The following is a 14,807-nucleotide window of genomic DNA, read 5'->3' as shown; positions in this document are numbered from 1 at the left end:
TATTTTGGACATTGTTTGAAATAACGACCTTACTTCCTTAAAAAAGAATTATACAAAGTTAGTTTCTAGGCGTTTATTCATGAGAGCTCTCGCTGACTGCCGGGTCTTCGCTTACGGCCACACCGCGCTGAGAACGCCCGATCTCGTCTGATCTCGGAAGCTAAGCAACGTCGGGCCTGGTTAGTACTTGGATGGGAGACCGCCTGGGAATACCAGGTGCTGTGAGCATTTTACCAGCGAAATCAATGTACATTATCGTATTTTGGACATTGTTTGAAATAACGACCTTACTTCCTTAAAAAAGAATTATACAAAGTTAGTTTCTAGGCGTTTATTCATGAGAGCTCTCGCTGACTGCCGGGTCTTCGCTTACGGCCACACCGCGCTGAGAACGCCCGATCTCGTCTGATCTCGGAAGCTAAGCAACGTCGGGCCTGGTTAGTACTTGGATGGGAGACCGCCTGGGAATACCAGGTGCTGTGAGCATTTTACCAGCGAAATCAATGTACATTATCGTATTTTGGACATTGTTTGAAATAACGACCTTACTTCCTTAAAAAAGAATTATACAAAGTTAGTTTCTAGGCGTTTATTCATGAGAGCTCTCGCTGACTGCCGGGTCTTCGCTTACGGCCACACCGCGCTGAGAACGCCCGATCTCGTCTGATCTCGGAAGCTAAGCAACGTCGGGCCTGGTTAGTACTTGGATGGGAGACCGCCTGGGAATACCAGGTGCTGTGAGCATTTTACCAGCGAAATCAATGTAAATTATCGTATTTTGGACATTGTTTGAAATAACGACCTTACTTCCTTAAAAAAGAATTATACAAAGTTAGTTTCTAGGCGTTTATTCATGAGAGCTCTCGCTGACTGCCGGGTCTTCGCTTACGGCCACACCGCGCTGAGAACGCCCGATCTCGTCTGATCTCGGAAGCTAAGCAACGTCGGGCCTGGTTAGTACTTGGATGGGAGACCGCCTGGGAATACCAGGTGCTGTGAGCATTTTACCAGCGAAATCAATGTAAATTATCGTATTTTGGACATTGTTTGAAATAACGACCTTACTTCCTTAAAAAAGAATTATACAAAGTTAGTTTCTAGGCGTTTATTCATGAGAGCTCTCGCTGACTGCCGGGTCTTCGCTTACGGCCACACCGCGCTGAGAACGCCCGATCTCGTCTGATCTCGGAAGCTAAGCAACGTCGGGCCTGGTTAGTACTTGGATGGGAGACCGCCTGGGAATACCAGGTGCTGTGAGCATTTTACCAGCGAAATCAATGTACATTATCGTATTTTGGACATTGTTTGAAATAACGACCTTACTTCCTTAAAAAAGAATTATACAAAGTTAGTTTCTAGGCGTTTATTCATGAGAGCTCTCGCTGACTGCCGGGTCTTCGCTTACGGCCACACAGCGCTGAGAACGCCCGATCTCGTCTGATCTCGGAAGCTAAGCAACGTCGGGCCTGGTTAGTACTTGGATGGGAGACCGCCTGGGAATACCAGGTGCTGTGAGCATTTTACCAGCGAAATCAATGTACATTATCGTATTTTGGACATTGTTTGAAATAACGACCTTACTTCCTTAAAAAAGAATTATACAAAGTTAGTTTCTAGGCGTTTATTCATGAGAGCTCTCGCTGACTGCCGGGTCTTCGCTTACGGCCACACCGCGCTGAGAACGCCCGATCTCGTCTGATCTCGGAAGCTAAGCAACGTCGGGCCTGGTTAGTACTTGGATGGGAGACCGCCTGGGAATACCAGGTGCTGTGAGCATTTTACCAGCGAAATCAATGTACATTATCGTATTTTGGACATTGTTTGAAATAACGACCTTACTTCCTTAAAAAAGAATTATACAAAGTTAGTTTCTAGGCGTTTATTCATGAGAGCTCTCGCTGACTGCCGGGTCTTCGCTTACGGCCACACCGCGCTGAGAACGCCCGATCTCGTCTGATCTCGGAAGCTAAGCAACGTCGGGCCTGGTTAGTACTTGGATGGGAGACCGCCTGGGAATACCAGGTGCTGTGAGCATTTTACCAGCGAAATCAATGTAAATTATCGTATTTTGGACATTGTTTGAAATAACGACCTTACTTCCTTAAAAAAGAATTATACAAAGTTAGTTTCTAGGCGTTTATTCATGAGAGCTCTCGCTGACTGCCGGGTCTTCGCTTACGGCCACACCGCGCTGAGAACGCCCGATCTCGTCTGATCTCGGAAGCTAAGCAACGTCGGGCCTGGTTAGTACTTGGATGGGAGACCGCCTGGGAATACCAGGTGCTGTGAGCATTTTACCAGCGAAATCAATGTACATTATCGTATTTTGGACATTGTTTGAAATAACGACCTTACTTCCTTAAAAAAGAATTATACAAAGTTAGTTTCTAGGCGTTTATTCATGAGAGCTCTCGCTGACTGCCGGGTCTTCGCTTACGGCCACACAGCGCTGAGAACGCCCGATCTCGTCTGATCTCGGAAGCTAAGCAACGTCGGGCCTGGTTAGTACTTGGATGGGAGACCGCCTGGGAATACCAGGTGCTGTGAGCATTTTACCAGCGAAATCAATGTACATTATCGTATTTTGGACATTGTTTGAAATAACGACCTTACTTCCTTAAAAAAGAATTATACAAAGTTAGTTTCTAGGCGTTTATTCATGAGAGCTCTCGCTGACTGCCGGGTCTTCGCTTACGGCCACACCGCGCTGAGAACGCCCGATCTCGTCTGATCTCGGAAGCTAAGCAACGTCGGGCCTGGTTAGTACTTGGATGGGAGACCGCCTGGGAATACCAGGTGCTGTGAGCATTTTACCAGCGAAATCAATGTACATTATCGTATTTTGGACATTGTTTGAAATAACGACCTTACTTCCTTAAAAAAGAATTATACAAAGTTAGTTTCTAGGCGTTTATTCATGAGAGCTCTCGCTGACTGCCGGGTCTTCGCTTACGGCCACACCGCGCTGAGAACGCCCGATCTCGTCTGATCTCGGAAGCTAAGCAACGTCGGGCCTGGTTAGTACTTGGATGGGAGACCGCCTGGGAATACCAGGTGCTGTGAGCATTTTACCAGCGAAATCAATGTAAATTATCGTATTTTGGACATTGTTTGAAATAACGACCTTACTTCCTTAAAAAAGAATTATACAAAGTTAGTTTCTAGGCGTTTATTCATGAGAGCTCTCGCTGACTGCCGGGTCTTCGCTTACGGCCACACCGCGCTGAGAACGCCCGATCTCGTCTGATCTCGGAAGCTAAGCAACGTCGGGCCTGGTTAGTACTTGGATGGGAGACCGCCTGGGAATACCAGGTGCTGTGAGCATTTTACCAGCGAAATCAATGTACATTATCGTATTTTGGACATTGTTTGAAATAACGACCTTACTTCCTTAAAAAAGAATTATACAAAGTTAGTTTCTAGGCGTTTATTCATGAGAGCTCTCGCTGACTGCCGGGTCTTCGCTTACGGCCACACCGCGCTGAGAACGCCCGATCTCGTCTGATCTCGGAAGCTAAGCAACGTCGGGCCTGGTTAGTACTTGGATGGGAGACCGCCTGGGAATACCAGGTGCTGTGAGCATTTTACCAGCGAAATCAATGTACATTATCGTATTTTGGACATTGTTTGAAATAACGACCTTACTTCCTTAAAAAAGAATTATACAAAGTTAGTTTCTAGGCGTTTATTCATGAGAGCTCTCGCTGACTGCCGGGTCTTCGCTTACGGCCACACCGCGCTGAGAACGCCCGATCTCGTCTGATCTCGGAAGCTAAGCAACGTCGGGCCTGGTTAGTACTTGGATGGGAGACCGCCTGGGAATACCAGGTGCTGTGAGCATTTTACCAGCGAAATCAATGTAAATTATCGTATTTTGGACATTGTTTGAAATAACGACCTTACTTCCTTAAAAAAGAATTATACAAAGTTAGTTTCTAGGCGTTTATTCATGAGAGCTCTCGCTGACTGCCGGGTCTTCGCTTACGGCCACACCGCGCTGAGAACGCCCGATCTCGTCTGATCTCGGAAGCTAAGCAACGTCGGGCCTGGTTAGTACTTGGATGGGAGACCGCCTGGGAATACCAGGTGCTGTGAGCATTTTACCAGCGAAATCAATGTAAATTATCGTATTTTGGACATTGTTTGAAATAACGACCTTACTTCCTTAAAAAAGAATTATACAAAGTTAGTTTCTAGGCGTTTATTCATGAGAGCTCTCGCTGACTGCCGGGTCTTCGCTTACGGCCACACCGCGCTGAGAACGCCCGATCTCGTCTGATCTCGGAAGCTAAGCAACGTCGGGCCTGGTTAGTACTTGGATGGGAGACCGCCTGGGAATACCAGGTGCTGTGAGCATTTTACCAGCGAAATCAATGTACATTATCGTATTTTGGACATTGTTTGAAATAACGACCTTACTTCCTTAAAAAAGAATTATACAAAGTTAGTTTCTAGGCGTTTATTCATGAGAGCTCTCGCTGACTGCCGGGTCTTCGCTTACGGCCACACCGCGCTGAGAACGCCCGATCTCGTCTGATCTCGGAAGCTAAGCAACGTCGGGCCTGGTTAGTACTTGGATGGGAGACCGCCTGGGAATACCAGGTGCTGTGAGCATTTTACCAGCGAAATCAATGTACATTATCGTATTTTGGACATTGTTTGAAATAACGACCTTACTTCCTTAAAAAAGAATTATACAAAGTTAGTTTCTAGGCGTTTATTCATGAGAGCTCTCGCTGACTGCCGGGTCTTCGCTTACGGCCACACCGCGCTGAGAACGCCCGATCTCGTCTGATCTCGGAAGCTAAGCAACGTCGGGCCTGGTTAGTACTTGGATGGGAGACCGCCTGGGAATACCAGGTGCTGTGAGCATTTTACCAGCGAAATCAATGTAAATTATCGTATTTTGGACATTGTTTGAAATAACGACCTTACTTCCTTAAAAAAGAATTATACAAAGTTAGTTTCTAGGCGTTTATTCATGAGAGCTCTCGCTGACTGCCGGGTCTTCGCTTACGGCCACACCGCGCTGAGAACGCCCGATCTCGTCTGATCTCGGAAGCTAAGCAACGTCGGGCCTGGTTAGTACTTGGATGGGAGACCGCCTGGGAATACCAGGTGCTGTGAGCATTTTACCAGCGAAATCAATGTACATTATCGTATTTTGGACATTGTTTGAAATAACGACCTTACTTCCTTAAAAAAGAATTATACAAAGTTAGTTTCTAGGCGTTTATTCATGAGAGCTCTCGCTGACTGCCGGGTCTTCGCTTACGGCCACACCGCGCTGAGAACGCCCGATCTCGTCTGATCTCGGAAGCTAAGCAACGTCGGGCCTGGTTAGTACTTGGATGGGAGACCGCCTGGGAATACCAGGTGCTGTGAGCATTTTACCAGCGAAATCAATGTACATTATCGTATTTTGGACATTGTTTGAAATAACGACCTTACTTCCTTAAAAAAGAATTATACAAAGTTAGTTTCTAGGCGTTTATTCATGAGAGCTCTCGCTGACTGCCGGGTCTTCGCTTACGGCCACACAGCGCTGAGAACGCCCGATCTCGTCTGATCTCGGAAGCTAAGCAACGTCGGGCCTGGTTAGTACTTGGATGGGAGACCGCCTGGGAATACCAGGTGCTGTGAGCATTTTACCAGCGAAATCAATGTACATTATCGTATTTTGGACATTGTTTGAAATAACGACCTTACTTCCTTAAAAAATAATTATACAAAGTTAGTTTCTAGGCGTTTATTCATGAGAGCTCTCGCTGACTGCCGGGTCTTCGCTTACGGCCACACCGCGCTGAGAACGCCCGATCTCGTCTGATCTCGGAAGCTAAGCAACGTCGGGCCTGGTTAGTACTTGGATGGGAGACCGCCTGGGAATACCAGGTGCTGTGAGCATTTTACCAGCGAAATCAATGTACATTATCGTATTTTGGACATTGTTTGAAATAACGACCTTACTTCCTTAAAAAAGAATTATACAAAGTTAGTTTCTAGGCGTTTATTCATGAGAGCTCTCGCTGACTGCCGGGTCTTCGCTTACGGCCACACCGCGCTGAGAACGCCCGATCTCGTCTGATCTCGGAAGCTAAGCAACGTCGGGCCTGGTTAGTACTTGGATGGGAGACCGCCTGGGAATACCAGGTGCTGTGAGCATTTTACCAGCGAAATCAATGTACATTATCGTATTTTGGACATTGTTTGAAATAACGACCTTACTTCCTTAAAAAAGAATTATACAAAGTTAGTTTCTAGGCGTTTATTCATGAGAGCTCTCGCTGACTGCCGGGTCTTCGCTTACGGCCACACCGCGCTGAGAACGCCCGATCTCGTCTGATCTCGGAAGCTAAGCAACGTCGGGCCTGGTTAGTACTTGGATGGGAGACCGCCTGGGAATACCAGGTGCTGTGAGCATTTTACCAGCGAAATCAATGTACATTATCGTATTTTGGACATTGTTTGAAATAACGACCTTACTTCCTTAAAAAAGAATTATACAAAGTTAGTTTCTAGGCGTTTATTCATGAGAGCTCTCGCTGACTGCCGGGTCTTCGCTTACGGCCACACCGCGCTGAGAACGCCCGATCTCGTCTGATCTCGGAAGCTAAGCAACGTCGGGCCTGGTTAGTACTTGGATGGGAGACCGCCTGGGAATACCAGGTGCTGTGAGCATTTTACCAGCGAAATCAATGTAAATTATCGTATTTTGGACATTGTTTGAAATAACGACCTTACTTCCTTAAAAAAGAATTATACAAAGTTAGTTTCTAGGCGTTTATTCATGAGAGCTCTCGCTGACTGCCGGGTCTTCGCTTACGGCCACACCGCGCTGAGAACGCCCGATCTCGTCTGATCTCGGAAGCTAAGCAACGTCGGGCCTGGTTAGTACTTGGATGGGAGACCGCCTGGGAATACCAGGTGCTGTGAGCATTTTACCAGCGAAATCAATGTACATTATCGTATTTTGGACATTGTTTGAAATAACGACCTTACTTCCTTAAAAAAGAATTATACAAAGTTAGTTTCTAGGCGTTTATTCATGAGAGCTCTCGCTGACTGCCGGGTCTTCGCTTACGGCCACACCGCGCTGAGAACGCCCGATCTCGTCTGATCTCGGAAGCTAAGCAACGTCGGGCCTGGTTAGTACTTGGATGGGAGACCGCCTGGGAATACCAGGTGCTGTGAGCATTTTACCAGCGAAATCAATGTACATTATCGTATTTTGGACATTGTTTGAAATAACGACCTTACTTCCTTAAAAAAGAATTATACAAAGTTAGTTTCTAGGCGTTTATTCATGAGAGCTCTCGCTGACTGCCGGGTCTTCGCTTACGGCCACACCGCGCTGAGAACGCCCGATCTCGTCTGATCTCGGAAGCTAAGCAACGTCGGGCCTGGTTAGTACTTGGATGGGAGACCGCCTGGGAATACCAGGTGCTGTGAGCATTTTACCAGCGAAATCAATGTAAATTATCGTATTTAGGACATTGTTTGAAATAACGACCTTACTTCCTTAAAAAAGAATTATACAAAGTTAGTTTCTAGGCGTTTATTCATGAGAGCTCTCGCTGACTGCCGGGTCTTCGCTTACGGCCACACCGCGCTGAGAACGCCCGATCTCGTCTGATCTCGGAAGCTAAGCAACGTCGGGCCTGGTTAGTACTTGGATGGGAGACCGCCTGGGAATACCAGGTGCTGTGAGCATTTTACCAGCGAAATCAATGTAAATTATCGTATTTTGTACATTGTTTGAAATAACGGACTTACTTAAAAAATAATTATACGAAGTTTCTAGGGGTTTATTCATGAGAGCTCTCGCTGACTGCCGGGTCTTCGCTTACGGCCACACCGCGCTGAGAACGCCCGATCTCGTCTGATCAAAGAAGATAAGCAACGTCGGGCCTGGTTAGTACTTGGATGGGAGACCGCCTGGGAATACCAGGTGCTGTGAGCATTTTACCAGCGAAATCAATGTAAATTATCGTATTTTGGACATTGTTTGAAATAACGACCTTACTTACTTCGAAAAGAATTATACAATACAAAGTTAGTTTCTAGGCGTTTATTCATGAGAGCTCTCGCTGACTGCCGGGTCTTCGGTTACGGCCACACCGCGAGAACGCCAGATCTCGTGAGACCGGAAGTGATTGGAGACGCGCGAAGCTGCGAATTGTTTGGTCAGCTGCGTTTGTTTTTGTGGAAAAAGTTGGGAAATCGCAAAAGTTTCAATAAATACATATTGCATACGGTTGGCTCGCTCTCCCCCGACAGCTCTGCTGTTTGGGGGAACAAAAACGAAGAAAATGGAGACGGAAAAATCAAAGACGGCAGCAAGAAAAGATACGAACACGAAGGAAGGAAAGACGGAGACACCGGTGAGAATATTTGACAAAGCTCTTACCTTGAGTGTTGAAATAGAAGGAGAAGAGATGATATCCATGATGGATTTATTAAGAGCAACGAGAGACGTATGTGGGAACGTGATCGGTTGTCGTTTTAAAGCGGCGAAAAAGTATGAAATAACGATGAACAATGTGAAAGGGAAAGAAAGGCTGATGGACGGTTTTAAAATTAAAAACTGTAGAATCATGGCCAGGGAGATAGTCAACGATGAGCTGATGGTCTCCTTCCTAAATCTGCCAACATACATCGAAGATAAAGAAATCATAAATAAGTTAACCGAATGGGGAGTAAGGGCGCTATCGCCGATTAAGAGAAGGATGTGGCCGGGAACGGATATCGCGGACGGCACAAGATTTCTCCGAGTGAAATTCAATGAGTCGGTAAAATCACTGCCGTACTCAACGAAGTTTGAGACCATGGAAGGGCTACAGTTCTTCCGCGTAATACACGATAGGCAGCTAAAGGTGTGCAGGCTATGTGTGCAGCCTGGTCACATACTGAGAGAATGTCCGGATTTTAAATGCTTCAAATGTGGAAGACAGGGACACTATGCACGGGAGTGCATAAACCAATGTGAAATTTGCTTTGGGAAAAAAAGCGAATGCGGGTGCGCGGAAAGAGAGGAAGAAAATGAGGAAGACTCCTCTCAGATCGAGGGGGAGATGGAGGAGGAGGAGGAAGAAGGAGAGACTGCTGTCGTGGAGAGAGAAGTGGGAGAACGAAGGGTCCGAGAGTCTGTACGGGAGAGGAGTGGAGGGCGGCGAGAGACCGAGACGCGCGGAAAGACGGCGAGAGCGGCTCCCGCGGTGGGGAAAAAAGAAGAGAAAGAGGCAGTGGAAGGGGAAAAGGAGAAGGAAAACGAAGAGAAGAAGGAAATAACGGACGACGCAATGCCGGAGAGCCAGGACATGGACAGCCTGACAGACACGGACGAGGAGGCGAGAGTTTTAACGGCGCAGGTTCTGGCTGCGAGGAAAAGAGGACTGGACACGACTGGGAAATACGGGAAAGGACGAGACAAGGGGGGAAAGGTAAAGAAAAAAGCTTTTCAATTATAGATGTTATTTCATGAACTGTCTTGTAACAATGGTTAAAATAACATCACTAAATGTAAACGGCGTAAGGAATATGACAAAGTTTGAGCAAACAATAACTAACTCTGAGATAATGTGTTTACAAGAAACGAATTGGGATGACAGCAAAGTGGATGAAATGGGGAAAAGATGGGACGGAATGATTTTTGCAAACAATGGTAGCGAACGGTCGTGTGGGGTTGCTATCCTAATAAAAAATGGCTATGTGCGAAACATCAAAAAAACATATAATGATACGAGCGGGCGCGTTATCATAATTGACTTTCAATACCTAGATAAAGTGTACAAACTGATTAATATATATGCGCCAAATATAGAGGCAGATAGAAGAGAATTTTTTAAACAATTAAAACCTCTGTGTATAGGAAACTGTATTGTAATTGGGGATTTTAATGTGTGGTGTAGTAGGCTGGATGCTTCGCGATGTGCCAATTTTAAATGGGACACGTCACGTCGAGAATTATACAGCATTATGACAGATAATAGACTGATGGATGTGTGGAGATTAGAAAACCCAGCGAAAAAAGTTTTTTCGAGAAGGCAGGTGGTGATGGGTGAATTAAAACAAAGCAGGATTGACTTATGCCTGATAAAAGACAGCAGTGTAAATGATTTTAAAAACGCGCAATACGAATATACAACGATTAGCGATCACGCTGTGCTGTCATTAATGATAGGTGTAGGGCAAGAGAAACAAAGAGGCGGGACGTGGTGTCTAAATGTATGCCTGTTAAAAGAGAGAGGGTATAGAGAAATAATTGAGAAGTGCATTGGGGAGGAACTTGAAAATGAAGTAAAAGGCATAGACATTGGCCTATGGTGGGAGGCCCTTAAGGCTAAAATTAAAAAAGTAAGTATAAGATATGCAAAGCATAGGAATTTTAAAGAAAAGATAAAGGAAAAGGAAATTAGAGAGAGAATGCTAAGAGAGATGGAGAGGTCAGAGGATGAAAATGACTATAACATAGAGGAGTATGTTAAATTAAGGGCGGAGCTGCAGACGCATGAGGAGAGAAGATGTATGGGGGCTATAATGAGGAGTAAGGCAAAGAATGTGATAGAAGGGGAGAAGTGTACTTCCTTCTTCCTTGGTATGGAAAAAAAGCGGCAAACGAAAAACAGAATTGAAGAACTAGAAGATGGTGAGGGTGAGAAAGTTAATGATCTTGTAGGTGTCCTAGAGATTGTTGAGGCCTTTTATAAAAACCTTTTTAAAAAAACTGGCAGCGACAAGGAGAGTAGGGAGAGAGTATTAGAGAAGGTAAGAATGAGAATATCTGAGGGAGAGAGTGAGGAGTGTGACAAAACAATTGAATTGGATGAAATTAAAACGGCAATAATGAGCGCCCAAGCCCGTAAAAGCCCGGGATTAGATGGTTTGCCGAACGATTTTTACAAAACGTTTGTTGATATCCTAGCGCCAATTTTACTGGAAGTATTCAGATACATGGAGGATAAGAATGTGGTCCCGGAGTCAATGGCAACGGGAGTCATCACTATAATTAATAAAAACCAAGGAAGCAGGCATAGACTGGAAAATGTCCGGCCTATAAGCCTGCAGAATAGTGACTATAAAATAGTGGCAAAGGTATTGGCGAATAGGTTAAAAGGGGTGCTGGGGAGCATAATTGCCCCAACACAAACATACAGTGTCCCAGAAAGAGACATAGCAGATATCAGCTGTTCAATAAGGGATGTGGTGAAACATATGAATACAAAAAACAATGTAGGTGGCATTGTATTGGCAGTAGATCTGAACAAGGCCTTTGACAGAGTGGAACATGAATATTTGATAGAAACAATGAGAAAATACGGATTTGGGAAAAGAATGGTGGCGTGGATAGAGCTTTTATATAAAAATGCTAAGAGTTGTGTGAAATGTAACGGAGTTTTAACAGATATCTTTCCATTAGAAAGATCGGTAAGGCAAGGCTGTCCCCTGTCTGCTTTACTTTATTGTATCGCTGCAGAACCGCTGGCAGACCTGATTAAAAGTGACAGAGGGATAAGAGGGGTAAGCATCCCGGGAGAAGGCTGTAGCCTCATTTACCAATATGCGGATGACACTACCTTCACTGTGAAGGATGAAGATAGTGTCAAACGAATTGTGGAACTTATGCATACTTATGGTAGAGCATCGGGGGCAAAAATAAATGTAAATAAATCCAAAATGATGTATGTAGGTAGAGTTGAAAGAAAGGGATGTGGAATAGATTTTAAAATTGCTAAAGATTTTATTAAGATCTTGGGCATAAATATAGGAAGTAATGAGAAGGAGGCTAGGGATTGGACTTGGACAGGATGTGTGAATAAAATAAAGCAAACACTAAATTTTTGGAAACAAAGAGGCCTACATCTAAAAGGGAAAGTTATTGTGTGTAATACATTGATGATATCAAAGTTGATATACGCTTTAGGAGTACTTGACATGCCCGAATGGGTAACGAATTAAATGAACGGAATAATATCCAACTTTTTATAGGATGGGAAAGGGGTGAAAATTTCACACAAAACCCTAATGGCTGAACACAAAATAGGAGGACTAAGATTGATAGACCTGAAACTAAAAAAGAAGGCCATAAGAATAAAGACCATTCAAAAATACCTGTATGGAACGGTTGAGTATGGTTGGAAGAATTTTTTTCAAGATTTGCTTTACAAGAGTGGTGGTTGTAAGAATTATGGTCTACTCATGGGTTTTAAAAAACCACTCACGGAGAATATGCCCAACTTTTACGAAGAGGTGTTTGAAGCATGGGTGGGAATAATTAAGAAGGCAAACTACAGATGTGAAGAGGTGGATACGGTTTTAAATCATCCGGTTTTTCTTAACCAGAAAGTGGTGAATAATGGCAACGTACTATATAATAAGGCTTTTATGGGTGCAGGTTTAGGACAGGTAAAAAACTACATGTATGAAGTGATACCGGGGTTTCTACCTGTACAGGTGATATTTGACACCGTACGCGAGCTTAATGAAGAAATAAGATTTGGAACTGTGCAAAATGTTTTTATGAAAATAAAAGAGAGTATACCCAGGGAGTGGGTAAAATTAATAAATGACGGGATTGGAAAAGGAAAAGAAAGCTCGGTTGAGTTTCCTGAGTTGATGGTTGAAGGGAATGAAATGAGAATGGAACTAAAAACAATGAAAGTTAAACATATATACCGAGTAATGACAGAGAATGAAATTAAAGTGCCAGCGTCTGGAAAATTTTGGGGAGGAATATTTCCAGACTTAAACCAGAAAACTGTGGGATAACTTGAATGTGAAATACAACGGAAGTGAATGTGAAAATAATGATTTTAAAATAAGACATAACAGAATATATACAAATATAGTGCTACATCAAATTGATAAAAACAATAAAAGGGAATGTGATGTATGCAATGAGCAACCAGAAACTCTGGTACATATGATGTTGGAATGTCAGGAGCTGAAAAGCTTTTACTCGGATTTGAGAAAATGTTTGGAAAAGAATTGGATGGAATTATGTATCGGACACTTTGAATGGAGGAAACTGATTTTGTTTGGTGTGTGGAAAAAGAGGAAAAAGAAATGTAACATGAATCTGCTAAACTACATTCTGAGTCACGCAAGGTATGCGATTGTTTTGAGAAGGAATATGGCGCATTTTGAAGGAAAAAAGATCAGCGCATGGGTTATATTCGAGTCAATTGTAAAGAGAAACATCAGATTGATGTATGAATATGGACAAATTGACTTTGTTGAATGGTTTGTTGAAGGCAGTAACTTTGTGACGGTTATCAACAAAAGGAAAATACAATTTAATTTCTAAAAGTATTACGGGTTATTATTTATTAAAATTCTGGTTTGTAAATAGTTTTTCAGATAGAAGTACCTCAATGAGGTATGAGATGTATATAATAGATATAACAGTGAAGAATGAAATATGTATGCTGTATATGACAAATATGAAACGATTATTTTGTGTATGTTTTGTCCTAAAAACTTTTAAAATGTAAATATGGAAAATAAAATTTTTATAAAAAAAAAAAAAAGAACGCCCGATCTCGTCTGATCTCGGAAGCTAAGCAACGTCGGGCCTGGTTAGTACTTGGATGGGAGACCGCCTGGGAATACCAGGTGCAGTGAGCATTTTATCAGCGAAATCAATGTAAATAATCGTATTTTGTACATTGTTTGAAATAACGGACTTACTTAAAAAATAATTATACGAAGTTTCTAGGGGTTTATTCATGAGAGCTCTCGCTGACTGCCGGGTCTTCGCTTACGGCCACACCGCGCTGAGAACGCCCGATCTCGTCTGATCTCGGAAGCTAAGCAACGTCGGGCCTGGTTAGTACTTAGATGGGAGACCGCCTGGGAATACCAGGTGCTGTGAGCATTTTACCAGCGAAATCAATGTAAATAATAGTATTTTGTACATTGTTTGAAATAACAAATTTAAGAAATGTATTTATATGTAGATATTTATTGCGCAGGTCCCTTGTGGCACAGTCGCCGTGGGGTGTTTGGTTTCTGGGGGGAGTGGTGCGGGTACTTCTCCCTGAGTTGTCCTTCTATCAGTAACATCACCGGAATAAAGATAATTCATTCAGACTTATAATAAACATAACACACAGAACAAATACATTCCATACATTACATACACATGGGAAAAGAGGAGCGTCCTTTGCCCCATCGGCCAGTGCAAGGGGCCCTCTGCAGCCAGTGATGGCACTGGAGGGCCTTCCACACACACTTAACCTAACCCCTAACCCCACAAAAATTCCAGAAAGCTAGGGCTATTAAGGACACAAAGGGGACACATCCACCAATGAGGACCCCACAAACCAGTGGCCTCAAACAGGTCCTCTGTGACCTGATAAACAGTACCACAATCCTCTCACACTCACACCTGAAGAAGCCTAAGACAAGGCGAAACGTTGTGTCGACATATGCTTTGGAAGACAGCAGAAGAACACATCCTACTTGGAGGAACTCTCCCGCTGCTTATCCCGAAAGAGCGAAACAAACTTGAACATTTTCACGGACGAGACACCAGGAGGAATCCTGCAGCAACACGATACAGACTGCACTACCTTGTGGTGGAAACCTAACGGTGTCAACTAAACCACAAGGTAACAGTCTTGGTAAGTATAGACTGCTTTGATAAGCGTCAACCTCGTGTTGACAAAGCACGCTATCAAACAGTCAAAACCTGCACCGCCGCTTGCACAACATTTTTAATGATAAAAAAAGTTTAAACCACAAGAAAACAGTCTTGCGTTTATTCTCAAAATTAGAAAATTAAAAACACCTAAAAACACACCACCTTA

The 14,807-nt window shown here is 43.8% G+C and overlaps 31 non-coding genes and 1 pseudogene across 31 annotated transcripts; all 32 read left to right on the top strand.

Moving 5' to 3' along the window:
* Positions 1–109: 109 nt before the first annotated feature.
* On the top strand, positions 110–228 carry LOC133120251 (5S ribosomal RNA). Its single transcript, XR_009707172.1, has one exon. It is a non-coding gene; the product is annotated as a 5S ribosomal RNA (ribosomal RNA).
* Positions 229–367: 139 nt separating this feature from the next.
* On the top strand, positions 368–486 carry LOC133120250 (5S ribosomal RNA). Its single transcript, XR_009707171.1, has one exon. It is a non-coding gene; the product is annotated as a 5S ribosomal RNA (ribosomal RNA).
* Positions 487–625: 139 nt separating this feature from the next.
* LOC133120249 (5S ribosomal RNA) lies at positions 626–744 on the top strand. Its single transcript, XR_009707170.1, has one exon. It is a non-coding gene; the product is annotated as a 5S ribosomal RNA (ribosomal RNA).
* A 139-nt stretch (positions 745–883) lies between these two features.
* Positions 884–1,002, top strand: LOC133120248 (5S ribosomal RNA). Its single transcript, XR_009707169.1, has one exon. It is a non-coding gene; the product is annotated as a 5S ribosomal RNA (ribosomal RNA).
* A 139-nt stretch (positions 1,003–1,141) lies between these two features.
* Positions 1,142–1,260, top strand: LOC133120246 (5S ribosomal RNA). The gene has a single exon (XR_009707167.1). It is a non-coding gene; the product is annotated as a 5S ribosomal RNA (ribosomal RNA).
* Positions 1,261–1,399: 139 nt separating this feature from the next.
* On the top strand, positions 1,400–1,518 carry LOC133120206 (5S ribosomal RNA). The gene has a single exon (XR_009707132.1). It is a non-coding gene; the product is annotated as a 5S ribosomal RNA (ribosomal RNA).
* Positions 1,519–1,657: 139 nt separating this feature from the next.
* Positions 1,658–1,776, top strand: LOC133120245 (5S ribosomal RNA). The gene has a single exon (XR_009707166.1). It is a non-coding gene; the product is annotated as a 5S ribosomal RNA (ribosomal RNA).
* A 139-nt stretch (positions 1,777–1,915) lies between these two features.
* On the top strand, positions 1,916–2,034 carry LOC133120244 (5S ribosomal RNA). The gene has a single exon (XR_009707165.1). It is a non-coding gene; the product is annotated as a 5S ribosomal RNA (ribosomal RNA).
* A 139-nt stretch (positions 2,035–2,173) lies between these two features.
* Positions 2,174–2,292, top strand: LOC133120242 (5S ribosomal RNA). The gene has a single exon (XR_009707164.1). It is a non-coding gene; the product is annotated as a 5S ribosomal RNA (ribosomal RNA).
* A 139-nt stretch (positions 2,293–2,431) lies between these two features.
* Positions 2,432–2,550, top strand: LOC133120205 (5S ribosomal RNA). Its single transcript, XR_009707131.1, has one exon. It is a non-coding gene; the product is annotated as a 5S ribosomal RNA (ribosomal RNA).
* A 139-nt stretch (positions 2,551–2,689) lies between these two features.
* Positions 2,690–2,808, top strand: LOC133120241 (5S ribosomal RNA). Its single transcript, XR_009707163.1, has one exon. It is a non-coding gene; the product is annotated as a 5S ribosomal RNA (ribosomal RNA).
* A 139-nt stretch (positions 2,809–2,947) lies between these two features.
* LOC133120240 (5S ribosomal RNA) lies at positions 2,948–3,066 on the top strand. Its single transcript, XR_009707162.1, has one exon. It is a non-coding gene; the product is annotated as a 5S ribosomal RNA (ribosomal RNA).
* Positions 3,067–3,205: 139 nt separating this feature from the next.
* LOC133120239 (5S ribosomal RNA) lies at positions 3,206–3,324 on the top strand. Its single transcript, XR_009707161.1, has one exon. It is a non-coding gene; the product is annotated as a 5S ribosomal RNA (ribosomal RNA).
* A 139-nt stretch (positions 3,325–3,463) lies between these two features.
* LOC133120238 (5S ribosomal RNA) lies at positions 3,464–3,582 on the top strand. The gene has a single exon (XR_009707160.1). It is a non-coding gene; the product is annotated as a 5S ribosomal RNA (ribosomal RNA).
* Positions 3,583–3,721: 139 nt separating this feature from the next.
* LOC133120237 (5S ribosomal RNA) lies at positions 3,722–3,840 on the top strand. The gene has a single exon (XR_009707159.1). It is a non-coding gene; the product is annotated as a 5S ribosomal RNA (ribosomal RNA).
* A 139-nt stretch (positions 3,841–3,979) lies between these two features.
* On the top strand, positions 3,980–4,098 carry LOC133120236 (5S ribosomal RNA). Its single transcript, XR_009707158.1, has one exon. It is a non-coding gene; the product is annotated as a 5S ribosomal RNA (ribosomal RNA).
* A 139-nt stretch (positions 4,099–4,237) lies between these two features.
* Positions 4,238–4,356, top strand: LOC133120234 (5S ribosomal RNA). Its single transcript, XR_009707156.1, has one exon. It is a non-coding gene; the product is annotated as a 5S ribosomal RNA (ribosomal RNA).
* A 139-nt stretch (positions 4,357–4,495) lies between these two features.
* LOC133120233 (5S ribosomal RNA) lies at positions 4,496–4,614 on the top strand. The gene has a single exon (XR_009707155.1). It is a non-coding gene; the product is annotated as a 5S ribosomal RNA (ribosomal RNA).
* Positions 4,615–4,753: 139 nt separating this feature from the next.
* LOC133120232 (5S ribosomal RNA) lies at positions 4,754–4,872 on the top strand. Its single transcript, XR_009707154.1, has one exon. It is a non-coding gene; the product is annotated as a 5S ribosomal RNA (ribosomal RNA).
* A 139-nt stretch (positions 4,873–5,011) lies between these two features.
* Positions 5,012–5,130, top strand: LOC133120231 (5S ribosomal RNA). Its single transcript, XR_009707153.1, has one exon. It is a non-coding gene; the product is annotated as a 5S ribosomal RNA (ribosomal RNA).
* A 139-nt stretch (positions 5,131–5,269) lies between these two features.
* On the top strand, positions 5,270–5,388 carry LOC133120230 (5S ribosomal RNA). Its single transcript, XR_009707152.1, has one exon. It is a non-coding gene; the product is annotated as a 5S ribosomal RNA (ribosomal RNA).
* A 139-nt stretch (positions 5,389–5,527) lies between these two features.
* On the top strand, positions 5,528–5,646 carry LOC133120204 (5S ribosomal RNA). Its single transcript, XR_009707130.1, has one exon. It is a non-coding gene; the product is annotated as a 5S ribosomal RNA (ribosomal RNA).
* A 139-nt stretch (positions 5,647–5,785) lies between these two features.
* Positions 5,786–5,904, top strand: LOC133120229 (5S ribosomal RNA). Its single transcript, XR_009707151.1, has one exon. It is a non-coding gene; the product is annotated as a 5S ribosomal RNA (ribosomal RNA).
* Positions 5,905–6,043: 139 nt separating this feature from the next.
* Positions 6,044–6,162, top strand: LOC133120219 (5S ribosomal RNA). The gene has a single exon (XR_009707142.1). It is a non-coding gene; the product is annotated as a 5S ribosomal RNA (ribosomal RNA).
* A 139-nt stretch (positions 6,163–6,301) lies between these two features.
* LOC133120207 (5S ribosomal RNA) lies at positions 6,302–6,420 on the top strand. Its single transcript, XR_009707133.1, has one exon. It is a non-coding gene; the product is annotated as a 5S ribosomal RNA (ribosomal RNA).
* A 139-nt stretch (positions 6,421–6,559) lies between these two features.
* On the top strand, positions 6,560–6,678 carry LOC133120196 (5S ribosomal RNA). The gene has a single exon (XR_009707122.1). It is a non-coding gene; the product is annotated as a 5S ribosomal RNA (ribosomal RNA).
* A 139-nt stretch (positions 6,679–6,817) lies between these two features.
* Positions 6,818–6,936, top strand: LOC133120185 (5S ribosomal RNA). Its single transcript, XR_009707111.1, has one exon. It is a non-coding gene; the product is annotated as a 5S ribosomal RNA (ribosomal RNA).
* A 139-nt stretch (positions 6,937–7,075) lies between these two features.
* Positions 7,076–7,194, top strand: LOC133120270 (5S ribosomal RNA). The gene has a single exon (XR_009707190.1). It is a non-coding gene; the product is annotated as a 5S ribosomal RNA (ribosomal RNA).
* Positions 7,195–7,333: 139 nt separating this feature from the next.
* Positions 7,334–7,452, top strand: LOC133120258 (5S ribosomal RNA). The gene has a single exon (XR_009707179.1). It is a non-coding gene; the product is annotated as a 5S ribosomal RNA (ribosomal RNA).
* A 139-nt stretch (positions 7,453–7,591) lies between these two features.
* LOC133120247 (5S ribosomal RNA) lies at positions 7,592–7,710 on the top strand. The gene has a single exon (XR_009707168.1). It is a non-coding gene; the product is annotated as a 5S ribosomal RNA (ribosomal RNA).
* Positions 7,711–7,841: 131 nt separating this feature from the next.
* LOC133120218 (5S ribosomal RNA) lies at positions 7,842–7,960 on the top strand (annotated as a pseudogene).
* Positions 7,961–13,754: 5,794 nt separating this feature from the next.
* Positions 13,755–13,873, top strand: LOC133120202 (5S ribosomal RNA). The gene has a single exon (XR_009707128.1). It is a non-coding gene; the product is annotated as a 5S ribosomal RNA (ribosomal RNA).
* Positions 13,874–14,807: the final 934 nt, after the last annotated feature.

This window comes from Conger conger, unplaced genomic scaffold, assembly GCF_963514075.1.
Source record: "Conger conger unplaced genomic scaffold, fConCon1.1 SCAFFOLD_70, whole genome shotgun sequence".
Lineage (NCBI taxonomy): Eukaryota > Metazoa > Chordata > Actinopteri > Anguilliformes > Congridae > Conger > Conger conger.
Note: the sequence above shows the minus strand (reverse complement) of the source record. Positions and strands in the feature narration are given on the sequence as shown.